We start from the raw sequence: 13,973 nt of genomic DNA on the forward strand, positions 1-13,973 counted from the left end.
CATTCAGCCTGTTCTAAGGTCTCACATAGTCCATCATTGCTTCACATCTCATTTTACATTCATACTTGTCTAAACTTGAGTCAAAAGGTCACTTGCTTGTCCTCATCATACTTTGTCAACACACTACATACAACTACACTTTGCTAAGTGGTCCCTCATCAAGGTTTCTTACCTTTGGGTCTCATTTGGTCTTACTTAGAGTCAAGGTCAGCTTACCTCATCAAGAGAAACTATCCTCTCTTTGGAAGTCACACCTACTCTACTATTTACATACTTGGTCTTACACTTTGGACATTGCAAGTACACCTTAGATTCATTTACACTCCATACAACTCTTGGTCTTCCATACTCTTTTCATATTTTTCATCTAGTCTCTCACATATTGGTCAAACACCTAGTTCATGGTTGAAACCCGCCTTCAAAAATCTAGGAGAATAGCTAAAGAAGCTCAAGAATCCGCAAACATGAGTTCTTATGAGTATGACAATGATCTATTCTACAATCCTGAGCACACTACATTACCAGACATGAATGTTTATAGAAACAATCCAAATGTGGAAAGCGCAAATGCTATAAACAACAATACTACACACAATGACAATGTTGACAACTCTTCAATACTATCAGCAGACATACAAGAATCCATAATGGATCCTCAATTCAATAGATTGGTTGAAGAGATAATGAGGAGAGATCGTCAATACTTTTTAAACATGATGGCACAAAGTGGAGCTAAAATACCACATGATTTTGACTTATCTCAACTTATGGAAAGTCGACCCTCACAACAAACTCAATCCAACATGGATCAAAGGAGACCAAATAGTGGAGGAAATAGAGGACCGAATATGATGCCTGAGTAACCATCAGTTTTGCTTCAAAAACCAGCAACCCCACATACACAAGCTCAAACATATGATACTTACATTCAAAGACCATCATGGAGGCCTTATGCTCAAACACATGCTCAAGGTATGGATCAATCAAGACAAGTGGATACTCAAGGACATCCTCAAAATTTTGACACAAGGAGACCTCATGTCAAAATTGGGGGCAACACAATGGAAAATGAAAGGCCTATTGAATATGGTTTATATACACAAAACAGATATGGGGTCCCTCAACAAGAAGTTATGCCAAGTGCTCCATATATGCCACATCAATATAGACCTCCATATGGACATGTCTACGATCAGTATCATCCATACATGCAACAAGTTCCTCCTCAAATGGGTGTTACAAACATGGGGTATGCTACAAGAAATCAATCTCCTCCCAAAAATAATTTGGAGCAACAAATTAGAGATCTACAAAAGAAAGTGGAGGACATGAGTACATCCAAACCTACATACACTATGAGAGATATATGCCCTTATCCCTTCGATAAGAGCATTCCAATGCCTCCGTTTCCTCCGCACTTTGTAACACCAAAATTTGACAAATATAGAGGGAGAGGAGACCCCAAGGCACATATAAGACAATTCTTCACAGCTTGCATTGAGGTAGCGGCAGAAAAAACATACTTGATGAGGTTGTTCCCACAGAGCTTAGGTGACCAAGCTATGGAATGGTTTTCTCAATTACCTCCCGGTATTAAGTCATGGGGCGACTTAGCAGAGGCATTCATTCAGCATTTCTCTTACAACATTGAAACAGATGTCTCAGTTACTACCTTGTGCAATACGAAACAAAAGGAAGGAGAATCTTTCGCAACATTCTTACAGAGATGGAGAAACCTAGCTAGCAGATGCTCTTGCGAAATTCTACAAAAACAAATGGTGGAGATGTTCACACAAAATGTTAACAGGGCTATTGGCTATGATCTCGGAAAAGCTTGTTTGTCTACATTCAAGGATGTCATTGAAAAGGGCCTAGCAATAGAAAGAGTCTTAATTGAACAAGGAGTTATCAAACTATTCAAAGAAAACAAAGAGGACTTCAAAGGAAAGGACAAACCAAAATTTTGGAACAAGAACAAGAACACAGTTAATGATGGTGTTGTTGATGCCAACACAGTGAGACCCAAGGTCGTCTTTTCTGGATCAAGTTCTACCAACAATCAAGTGAACAATCAAACAACTTCTAAACCACGAAGGAAGTACACTCCATTGGGAGAACCACTTGAATCAGTATTCAAAAAGCTTGTAGCAAACAAAGTGATCACGGTCCCAGATTTTCCTCCATATGAACCAAAGGTAAAACCGAATTGGTGGAATGATGATGAGTTTTGTGAGTTTCATAAGAGCAAGGGTCACAAGACAAGTAATTGCCATCGATTGAAAAACATTGTGCAAGATCTCATTGACAAAGGAGATATAGAGATTGAGGGACATTCATCTAACCAAGAGCATGAGGTGTTTAAGGAACCATTCCCAAAACATGACAAAGGAAAAGGCAAAGTCACAGATGATCAAGCCAATTACACCAGAGCACCTTACAATTATGATTCTACCATCAATCACATCTCAATGGACAATCATATCTCTACCATTACTATCAAAAATAAAAATCTTGAGAATCCTCCTTAGCGACCTAAAATTGTCCTAAAGGGTGTGGGATCTTCATCCGAAGCTACCTCCGAATGTCATGTTACAACCCGTTGAGGTAAGATTACATTGCCAGGTGCCTCCACTAAGAATACCAATCCTTTATCTACCAAGCCTGAGTACGATCTTGTAGAACAACTAGGGAAGACACCCGCGCTCATCTCCATTCTTGAGCTCTTACGTATATCTCCTGCACATAAAGCCATCCTCGACAAAATCTTGAGAGACACTGCTGTCCCTACTGATCTGAACGTGGACCAGTTTCAAGCCATGGTGGGATACCTATCCATTCCACACTCCCTCACATTCACAGAAGCCGATGATGCCTCCATAAGTCAGCCTCATAATGCACCTTTACACGTTGAAGCCTTTATACATAAACACCGAATAAAGCGAGTCCTGATAGATGGAGGAGAAGGTCTTAACATTTGTACCTTGAGTACCATAAGACAATTGGGATATTTTGACAAGGCTGTGAATTCTACAAACCAAATTACCATCAAGGCATATGATGATGAAGAGCGCTCATCCAAGGGCACAGTCACCTTACCTCTAAGAGTTGGGCCAATTACAAAGGATGTGGTTTGTCAAGTCCTAGACCTGGATCTCACATATAACATACTCTTGGGATGTCCATGGATTCATGAAATGAGAGCAATACCATCTACATATCATCGATGTATCAAGTTCCCACACAATGGAGCTGAAGTGACTGTCAAAGCGGATCCAAATCCATTCATATATTGCAACAATCTACAACCTCGATCGGAAATAACAATCTCAGTCAATCGAGAAGCTATTCCTTCATCGGCATATGTGGATCCTGAATCCTTAAAAGCTTCTACATCAAAACAGGCAGAGCTAAAAGAAGACAAGTTCAAGATTAAAGACATGGGATGTGGTGAGTATATCTTTCATGTTGATCAACTCCCACAGTCTCCTAAGCCATTCAGTCAACAGGAGCAACCTACAAACAATTTGCAATGCCAAGGAATTGGGTGTGAACCACCTAGTGTTGTGGCTACTAAGTCTGAATGCAAATTTCCTCTAGTGGTGCAAGCAACTCTTGATATCAATAGTCCTAAGAGTGGTTCCAACAAAGAATCTATTGAGCGTATTGCCATCCCTCTTGAGAACTCACATAGCTTTACCATTTCATCCACTCATTCCATTTCCACTCCACTTCCAGACTTGGATCAACAAGAATTACAAAAGCCCTTACTCATTGGGGATCAAGAATCAAGCTATGAACAGAAAAATCTAAAAGTCAATAATAAAGAAAAATCCTTTAGTCCAAATCAAAATCAAAAGCTATTGGACTCTGCAAAAATCAAAGTCAAGGATAAAAATACTATGAAGCAAAAAGAACAAGAGTTGATCTCCCCTAATATCAAAATAACTGGGGGCAAAAGTTCTACAATTTCAAGTCAAAAAGAACACTTATTGATCCTAAGTCTCCATCATGCTATCCTACTTTCACTTCTTTTCACAATCATAAGCCTTCATAACTCATCCACTTGTTCCACACATCCTTTTCCTTTTGGTGATACATTATGGACCTTTAATGGAGCTTCCTCAAAGGACTTTGTTATCAGGGATGCCCAAACTTCTTCAGGTGACACGCATATGGGCAAACGTAGTCCACACACTAGTAATTCTATCTCAGTTCCTTCATCAAGGAAGACAGTCACTCGAGATACACATCATTCAGTCAAGGAACATTGCAGCTACAATCACAAAGTCAAGCCTCGCACATTTGAGGTAGGTGACTTGGTTCTCAAAGAGAACCCCAAGAATCAACAAGACAGAGATAAGAAGGGCAAATTTGAACCCAACTGGCTTGGTCCTTACATCATCACAGCAGCATATGGATCTGGGGCATATCAGCTCTCAACTACAGAAGGTGAACCCTTGGAGGATCCTATCAATACCATGCACCTTCGCAGGTTCTACACATAAGCTCTTCGGAACATCCTAATTCAAAAATACAAAAAAAATCAAAAACATTGCAAAAATAAAAAAAAATTATAAAACAAAAAAATCGTTACTTGGTGAAAACCTGGTAAACAGGCGCCTTGTGACAACAAAAAAATTGAAAAAAATCGAAAAAAAGTAAAGAGAAATAATTTCGTCCAACGGTGAAAACCACTTCGGTGGCGCCCTGGGCAAGTACCATGGTGAAAACTGGGTCACCAGCGCCATGCGTAGAGACATTGCTCCTCCCTCCTTCAGGATTCACTTTCATCCTTTCACTTTGCACACACTCACAACCTATTCATTCACAATAAACTTACCTATTCCCATCATGGCTTGTTATTGATCTACCTAAGATTGGTTAGCCATCCATCTCCCCCCCCTTTTCACTCCCTTTCCATCCATAATAAATCAGATCCTATCTGTGACTACGGCCAATTCCTACGTCTAGTGATGGGTGTGGAACTGAGAACATCACATGTTTTGAGGAGTACAGTTTCTTCCAGCTTCCTTCAAGTCTATCCGCGCACAATCCGCAATAAAGCAGCATTTGCATCGAAGATTCACAATAAAGTTTCGTCTTCTCCACAATAAAGTATCAATTTCATGGATTCAGTCATTTTCAAATGAGACACGGCCGCAACAATGAGCTTCAACAAAATCAAATCTTTCAACAGACTCAGACAACATATGGTTCAGTGCTATCTATCCTTTTTGTGAAAGTGAACATTGTGACCACAATCGAATAAGACTTAAACAAGTGACAAGAGACACTAAACTTGAGGACTACAGTGGATGTTGGTGTCGAGTCTTGGTTTTCTTTTGATTTTATCTTTTGGTGACATGTCTTTTAGCTTTTCCGGGATGTCTTTGACTAGAGATTCTATCTCCAGGATGTCTTTGACTAGAAAGGCGAGGATGGGGTATCGTCACCTATTTGCATTTGCTGTCTGTCGATTGTCTTTTAGTAATGCTATGACTTGTCCAAGGATATGAGGACACTGTGAGTCTAGTGTGAACTGGGGAATTCCTTGTTTGTGACTGTCTTATCTCCATGCAAACAGGTACAATGACTTTCTGGGCCGAACAAATGCCTCGATTGTCATAACCTACTTGCCATAATAAAGCTCAATGATAATAATGCACAAGAAGCTCTTTCACGTTCATATCTTTTGTCTTCCATCCCCCTTTCTTGATTGACTTCCATTGTCCTTCTTGAGTCCGCGTAGCCCGCTATCACATGACTGAGTATAATGACACACCAAAAACATTTGCATTTCATATAGTTACACCTACATCACCACATATAAGCATTTCACACATACATATAGATATCACAATTGCATCACATCTTGCATACAACACATGTTAGCACATCTCACATTTTCATTATGTAAATAATCATTTGCATTATCATATTCATTTGCATTACATACATTCACATTTGCATCATGCATCACATATACAACATAAAAGAACAAAAATATATTGCATTGCATCATATAAGCATCCATATCATAAAACATGTATCACATAAGAACATTTCATCACATAAGGTACACATGCTATAGCTGCCGCAAAAATGGATCATCTCTCATATATAATCAAAAGTGTCATGATACAATGATGTCAAAAGAATCATATAGCTACAAAATCACCCGCAGGTGTCTACAATACAAAAATGGTACAATACTGATACATAGGGAGCCCTCTAAGGCTATGATGAACTCCCTCCCTCGGAGCCGCCTGGCCTCGACGGAGTTTGAGCCCTAGAAGGACCCACCCCAAGATCAACTTTCTTGGCCCCTGTGTCCCCTGCAGTCACCCCTCGTGTCGTCCTATCCAGACAGAGGAACCCACTGATAACTCCTGCCAACACTGTTGGTAGTGCTAATCCTGTCCATGTCATGGTATCCCATGCCACATGTCCCACCCTCATCCCTAGTCCTGGATCCTAGAACACTCATCTCAGTGCATCCCTATCTCCGTCTTGATCATAGGGTACTAACTTCCCATCGATCGGTATCCGTAGGATCCTGTAGACATCCTCCAATGTCACTGTCATCTCACCCATCGGCAGATGAAATGTGCACGTCTTAGAGTGCCATCTCTCAGCCAACGCAGTCAGCAACCCCATGTTTGCCCGAAACTCAGGCACATAGAGCACATGTGTAAGCCCCATCTCCTCAATGGAAATCCTATCCTGGATCGACAACTCTGGTCGCAACCTCTGAGTGGACGGGAATCTCTCCCGTGACTCCAACATCGGCAAATACTCCTGCAGTCACACAATCAATCTTGTCAGTTATCGTGGCATTCACTGTTTATCACAAAATGTTACTTGCTACCTAAATGCATCTGGTTATCTATCCTAGTGACACTCACTGTTCATCACAAAGTGTTGCTATTTACCCTAGTAGTGCTCCCTGTTCATCACAAAGTACTACGTGTGTGACATTCCCTGTTCATCACAAAGTGTCACTCACATTTGCACTCCCTGTTCATCACAAAGTGTTGTCTATCTTGGTGCTCCTTGTTCATCACAAAGTGCCTTGATCTATCCTAATCTTCCTAGAGGACCTGCTTGAGTGTATCCTCTCAGCAGCTTATCCAATCGACAGCATATGTTCATCACAGAACTGCCGATTTGACCTAAAAGACTAAAACCATGCATTTTGACACACAAACGCGCTTTGAACTCCCAAACGCGCTTTTAACTCCTAAACGCGCCTATAGACTGCATAAACGTGCTTCTGCAACACAGACGCGTTTCCTGAACACAAACGTGCCTATACCATGCACAAACGCGACCAGGGAACACAGACGTCCCTACATGACATAAACGCTCCTACAAAGCACAGACGCTTCTACATTTCACAAACGCGTCCGCATTTCGCACAAACGCGGTCCCAGGCACAAACGCGCCTGGACCCGACACAGACGCGCCTGTCGGACACAGATGCGCCTGGCACTAACACAGACGCGGTTGCGCGTTTTTGCATTTTTCAACTACCCTATTCCTAGCGCATTTATTGCTCCTAACATGCATTTATGACAAAACTCGAAATGCGTGAAAGTACGAGGAGGTTTTCGGGTACTTACCAGCTCTCTTGCATCGGCTGGTCGCTGGAATCGGCGAACACGGTCGAATCTGTGAATGAAAGCCATCGCTGCTGACTGCTGCTGCTCTTTTCTCGCTCTGCACTGTAATCTTCTAAGGGTGTGGATGACAATGAGGATGTATTTTTGCCCGTGGTCTATCTTATAGCCTACCCTAGCCCTCGCCCTCATTTCCCGAGTCAGTATTCTTCATCCCGTGACTTTGTCACTTTATCTAATCAACCCATTCTATCCCGTATTTCTTATCGAGAGATTGTCTGCAATCTTTTCAGACATTTTCATCCAATCTCTCGAGGGGGCATATAATTCCCATACTGGGGCAACTTTGTATCAGTTCATCTTATCTTCTTTGAAACAACGCGACAAGCCGCATTGTCTCAAAGAGGGGCAAAATGTAGACACTCAAAATTGTCATGTCTAATTAAATAAATATTTTATTTATTTAATTATCTAAGCCTAATTCTTCTATGAATTAAATAAATTTTTATTTATTTAATTAATTCATTTATCCTCTTCTAGCCTTATTTCTCATTTAAATAAATACATTTATTTATTTAAATTATCCCTTTCTTAAATTAAATAAATATTTTATTTATTTAATTGTCCTAAATCTTCTATTAATTAAATAAATCTTTATTTATTTAATTAATTCATTATCTTTTTCTACACATGACACATGTCATTCATCTCTTAATTCATACACTACCTACCTCTTTCATTATTTTGGTATTTCTTTTACCTACCCTCTAATCCTAGCCGGCCTCTCTTTTTACACCTCTCAATCTTAACCCTCCATTTCTTATTGTGTCTTCTATTTAAGGAGATGCTTCCTTCATTGTCAAACCCTAATGACTGATTTTGAAGACTTGGCTACACTACGATCCTACTTGCAACCACATTCCGTTCTTTGTTGAGCTCTTGTGCATACAAAAATCTGAGAGCAAATATATCAAGCAAGATCAATGGAGATAGGAAGAATGGAGATCAAAACCCTATTGGACATGTGATGGTATAATCTTTGTGATTTTGAGTTATTTGCATTGTCTTAGGTAATCTTCATATGTTATGGTGGATCTTTGTTGTTGTTAGGCTAGGGTTTGGTGGTTGAATTCATTTAGCCTTTCAATTTTGTTATTATTGTTATCCATTTTCACCATATACAGTATCAAAGTGCTAAACGGTTAGCCAGATGTGCCAAAGTACATACTAGATGCGCTACAGAATGGTATCAATGTGTTGATTCCAGTTTTTTGCGTACCTGCAAAGTTAGTCCCGCATCAAAAATGATTTGATAAATGGGGTTATGCCCCACGGTGGGTGCCAGAAATGTATGCGAGAAAAATGGCTTGATGAAACGAATATTCTGAATTCAAGACTAGTCCACACGCCAATGGGACTCTTGGTGCAAGTTATGGAGCTGTATGGAATAGCTCAACTTCCCAAGGGATGTTCCATTGTTCTCTATCTCACAAGACCCCTTAAGCCAATGTCTTTGCTCTCAGATCACTGAGCAAAATGACTTAGGGATGACAATCATGAGAATGAGGGATGTTTTGATCAATCTAACATGGATGCAATCCTAATGTGCATGATATTATCAAAAGATGAACTAAACTAGCATGAATATGATGATAAGATGAAAGGATTAGTAACAAAACTATCCTAGCATGCTATACTAGTTTGAGATGATTATTATGTGATAATACAAATGCCTATTTTAAGATGCTATGAAGATTATCAAAGAGAGGCTAAATGCTTGATTAAAATGATTTAGATTAGAAGCTTAGTAAAATTTCTATAAGTTTGATGCTAAAGACTTGGATCATCAATGGAGGAAAGAGAGCTCTATTTATAGGAAAAATAGGGCAATGAAGGGTCAAGATTGGATGGTCCTATAAAGGGTTAGGATTGAAAGTTATCAATCCATGTTTACAATTCTCACCAATGGAATGGTGACAATTGTCAACATAAAACTGCTTGAGAGAAGATGTAAGAAGCATTAAATGCTTGAGAAGACCTCATGGTTACCATAGAAGGTAAGGGTTAAGATTAGGTTAAGAAACCCCATTGGATAAAGCTTTTACCCAAAGGATAAACTCTTGTGCAAGGGTTAAAGGAATAACCATAGTCAAAGCAATGAATGCTTGATGAGACCCTAGGGTTAGATGAGGGTTGAGTTAGGCAAAAAGTCTCCAACCATGTAAGAAGGTTGAGTTAACCATTAATGGTTATGTAAGAGACTTAAATGGTTAAGTTGTTGAGGACATAAAGCCTTTAATGGTTATTGAAGACTTTAAGGGTTTGAGAAGTGACTTCCCTTTGCTTAGGATTGTGACAATATTTAGTAGATGGGTTAGGCTAATTTAAAAGGGATTAGAAGAATTTAGAAGGGGTTTAGAGAGGCAAGTGGGAGATGTAGGAGAATGCAAGTGGATGGAGGGTAATTTTAATTAAAATAAATTGCTTTATTTCAACAAAATAGTTGCTAGTGGAGGATTTAAATAAATTAGATTTATTTATTTGAAGTGAACAATTTAATTAAATGTAAATTTAATTAAAAAGAGTAGAAGGGGGATTTAATTAAATAAAGTGATTTATTCAATTAAATGATATGAAAGGCCTAGGTGAATTTAATTAAATAAATTGAATAACTTATTTAATCAAACAGATGAATGTGGATGATTTAATTAAATAGAGGAAAGAGAATAAAATGAACATTAAATATTCATTTAGGAAAGTGGTCATTTTTATACATCTACACCTATTTCTACTAAATTACTCATTTCTCGCACTTAGAAGGACCCTTATATTTGAAATTGTGCAAAAACATTAGTGAGTCGAGTAGGGAAAAATATAACATAAAAAATCACATTAAGTTAAAAATGATTATAAATCAACAAAGAATATCGCGTATAATGAATTTTATAGTTGCCTAAAATTTAGGTCATGACTAATTAGGGCTAATGTCAGGTGAGATATTTCTTTTGCTTCAGATCATCTTGCTTGGCACCTGCAATATCAAGTTTTAGAAAAATAATATTGCTTTTGCTTCAAATAATCTTGCTTAGCGAGCGAGATATAATAAAGACAAAGATATAGTGAAGATGAATTACCTTTCACCTGCAACATCAGGTTTTAGCAAAATAATATTGCTTTTGCTTCAGATAATCTTGCTTGGCGCCTTCACAGAATCACCAATGCACTACAATAACTAGGAGATCTTGTTTATTATGCCTTAAACTCTAAACGTTAAGCTCTTGTCTAAAGGCTTTTCCTATGCTCCATTACAATTTTATGTTGACCTTCTATAGGCAATTTTTGGTCATTCAAATCACAACTTATGACTTTTGTAATGTCTCAACAACTAGCCCCTTGTGATAGCCTTTTCAGTCGAGTACCCCCGCTACAAACAAGTCATCACTTATTAGTAAATCAACATTAGTGCCACATTTAATATTATTTAATCATTTCATTTATTTTTTCAATAATTTTAATTTTTTAATAAAAAATAAAATTTAAATAAAAATTATTAATATTTTTTTAAGTACTAAATATCTTCATTTACAAAAGAAATTGAACTTCGTGGTATGACATAGTTTAATACATATTCACTTCCTATAAAAAAATAAACTTATTTTCCATATGTTAAATGTGTAGGCACTATGAAACTTCTAAGAGTTTCCCTAAAGACATAAGCATATAAAACATATAAAATTGAACGTGATGAAGATAAATAATGTTATATATAGATATGTTGGTTAACAGATTTGTGCTTCTTAAATACCTTTCAAAAATGATTCACAAATGTCCAAATTGCAAGAGAAAAAGAACCAACAGTTGAGTCACTTGTAATGGCAATTGCAAGTGCTCTTTGAATTTTGATATGAAGATACGGCTCCATTTGTTGGATAAAATGTATGTTTTCTAGATATGCTCTTAACCAGAAAGCAATAAATGCAACTAACATCTACTCATAGCCATAAAATAGATGCGAACAACAAATTTATAAACAAGAGGATATTGGAGTAAAAGACACAAAGATCCTTGCCCAAATACCCACAACAAAGAGGGAAAAGATTAAATAATTTTCTTTCAGACATATGAATGGATGAGAAATCAAAGTCTCTAAAACTAACATATGCATAACTGAAATGCACAAGAAAGCATTATAAGAATAACTGGATTGACTCACATGCCAAATTAGAGTAAATAAACATACTCATAAACACACAAATCTGAAATATATTTCTTCCTTTCTCAAAATGCAAATAGAATGACTCAAAGATCATCTTATTCTTGTACAATGATTATCCCCAAAAACAGAAAAATGCATTCTTATTTTCCTCTTTTTACAACAAAAAATCAGAAAATCTTCCCTTGCTGCAATGTAAGTTTCAAGCAAGAAAAGGAAAGATCCAACCCCTCTCTTTGAAATTTTTTACAATAAATAATACCCGCTGACTTTCCGGTTGCTTGTAACTGGTTCTTGAAATCATTATTAAAAATAAATTTGAAACCACTTTTACTTCCCCCGTGGAATTGTTGCTTTCCAATTGATTTAAAACATTTTTAAAATGTTTTAAATTGCTGCTCTCAAACTAAGTAGGAAAAAAAAATTAATTTCCCTTGCAACAACTTTTTATTAAACTTACCACGGGTTAACCGGGCATCATAGGGTCGTCAAAATTTGTGAGAAGTTGTGATAATTAAAATAACATATGGGTTTTTGACCGTTTTTAATAGCTCGCCAAATTGAAGTACTTCCTTTATAAACTAGCCATGCCAACCATATTGTTGCATTGAGAAAGTATTAAAATAATATATCATATGGGCTCATATGGTCATAAAATTAAATCTAGAATACCTAAGACCAAAATATTAGGTGGGTTGTATTTATAATTTTAAATTAGCAACTTTTTTCAGATTCATTTTCAGACAAATGGATATGTATGCAGAATTTGACTGTCGCAAAATGAACCCTTTAAAAGTCATGAGATTTTTCAATAACAAAGCTACGACTTGGGGAAGTGAAAACTTTTAAAATTTTCAAGTTCAAAAAACTGGGTAACAAGATAATAATATGATAGCCAGAAATAGGCATGAATGATCAAGAAAGTCTTGCAATGTTTGATTACTAATAATTTATTTTGCATCATGTAGATTGCAGCTTGGCTATTTTGCATCCTTAAGATTTTTATTTGTTTGGGCTTATAGGTTCTTTTTTACTCTTTTGGATATTGCTTGTCTTCTTCATTATTTATTTGGGTAATTATTCTGCAGCTTTGTACTTTAACAGGCTTTGATGCGACCTTGCACTTTATTTGAGATTAGTAATATGTATGTGCATTTAGTGACTTTGAGTATGGAGCCTGTTCTGGTTGTTTACTTGATACCATTAGAGTTACATTCCTATTGATGATTTGAAAGAGGGTGATGGTCGGACTAGTCTACGATGTGATGTGGTGTTGATTGATTTGATGTTGATTACGTCTCATATCAAAATTGGGTATGTCTAATGATTATTCCTTCTCGAGGTGCTATGTGATATTCCTTGTACGATTCTCTGCTTGGGATGGGCTTTTCTTGATTGGTTTTGTTTAAGGTGGTATCTTTTCATGATTACTTCTTCTTGGTTTCGAGTGGTGTGGTTGCTTGAGGTAAGTTGTTGGTACGGGCTATGTGTTGAGGTTCATGTGTCTTTATTGGCTTTTTTGGGTTCATGGATTTTGATGTGATGGTAAGCTCGTGTGGTTTATTAATTTATGAGGTAAGAGATTGGCAAATTATGATATGTCTTTTCAAATTCTCTTTCACGTGCTTCTTGGATCTATATATTATGGATTGTTGTTCACTTTTTTTGTGGGCCTTTATGTTTTTTATGGCTTCTTATAGTGCAAGTTACAGAATTATCCCGCCCACTAAACTCTATGATTTTCAGGATAGTCATGCTTTCGATGATGAAAATCTTGGTAGGTTATTTAATTTACATCCTTTGGATGTTTCTCTTGCTATTCGCAAGGTGGTGGGTAGGCAGTGGTTGGTGGAAAATACTAATATTTTTCTTGTTGAAGTGGCTTTTCGGTTTGTTACTATTTGTATGGATCTGCTTATGGATGTTGTTTTGGTTCAGGCATTATCAAACACATTCCTGCACTCTTCTTTCTACTCTGTTTTTTATTTGGATCATTTGTCTTCTTATCGTTTTGACTTTGGTGATTTTCCTTATGGTGGTTTTTTATCTTTGCATCAACTTCTATCTAACAATTGGCATGGGGAATTACTTTCTATAATTAGAGGAGGGTTGATTTCTAATAACTATGATGATATTGTGTT

This window comes from Cryptomeria japonica, chromosome 3, assembly GCF_030272615.1.
Source record: "Cryptomeria japonica chromosome 3, Sugi_1.0, whole genome shotgun sequence".
Taxonomy (NCBI): domain Eukaryota; kingdom Viridiplantae; phylum Streptophyta; class Pinopsida; order Cupressales; family Cupressaceae; genus Cryptomeria; species Cryptomeria japonica.